The following is a 963-nucleotide window of genomic DNA, read 5'->3' as shown; positions in this document are numbered from 1 at the left end:
CTTCCTCAACTTGATTAAAAAAAAAAAAAACCCTACAGCCAATATCATTCTCAAAGATGAGAAACTAGATGCATTCTCCAAAGATTGGGAGCAAGGCAAGAATGTCCTCTCTCACAACTCCTATCCAACACTGTACTGGAATTCCTAGCTAATGCAACAAGATAAGAAAAGGAAATTAAAAGCATGTAGATTGGGAAGAAAAATAAAAACTTGTTTGTGCACAGATGTCATGACTGTCTATGTAGAAAATCCCAAAGAATAGAAAGGAAAAAAAAACCTCCTGGAACTAATTATAGCAAAAGATTATAGCAAGGTTGTAGGGTACAATGTTAGTATACAAAAGTCAGTCATTTTCCTATATACCAGCAATGAACAAGTGGAATTTGAAATTAACCAATACCATTTATATTCGCATCAAAAAATGAAATACTTAGGTATAAATCTAACAACATATGTACAAGATCTATATGAGGAAAACTACAAAACACTGATGAAGGAAATCAAAGAAGAACTAAATAAATGGAGAGATATTCCATGCTCATGAATAGGAATAGTCAATATTGTTAAAATTCCAGTTTTTCCCAATTTGCTCCTTAGATTCAATACAATACCAATTAAAATCCTAACAAGTTATTTGTGAATATCAACAAACTGATTCTAAAATTTATATGGAGAGGCAAAACATCCAGAATAGTCAACACAACACTGAGTAAGAACAAAGTCAGAGGACTGACACTACGTGACTTCAAGACTATCCGCAAAGCTATAGCATTCGAGACAGTGTGGTTTGGGCAAAAGAAAAAACAGAGTCCCAAAAATTGACCCACATGAATATACTCCACTGACCTTTGACAAAGGAGCAAAGACAAATCAATGCAGATGGGACAGTCTTTTCCACAAATGGTGTTGGAGCAACTGCACATCCACATGCAAAAGAAAAAAATGACTCTAGACACTGACCTT

The sequence above is a fragment of the Propithecus coquereli genome, unplaced genomic scaffold (genome assembly GCF_000956105.1).
Source record: "Propithecus coquereli isolate 6110/MARCELLA unplaced genomic scaffold, Pcoq_1.0 Scaffold341, whole genome shotgun sequence".
Taxonomy (NCBI): Eukaryota; Metazoa; Chordata; class Mammalia; order Primates; family Indriidae; genus Propithecus; species Propithecus coquereli.
This window is presented reverse-complemented; position numbering follows the sequence as displayed.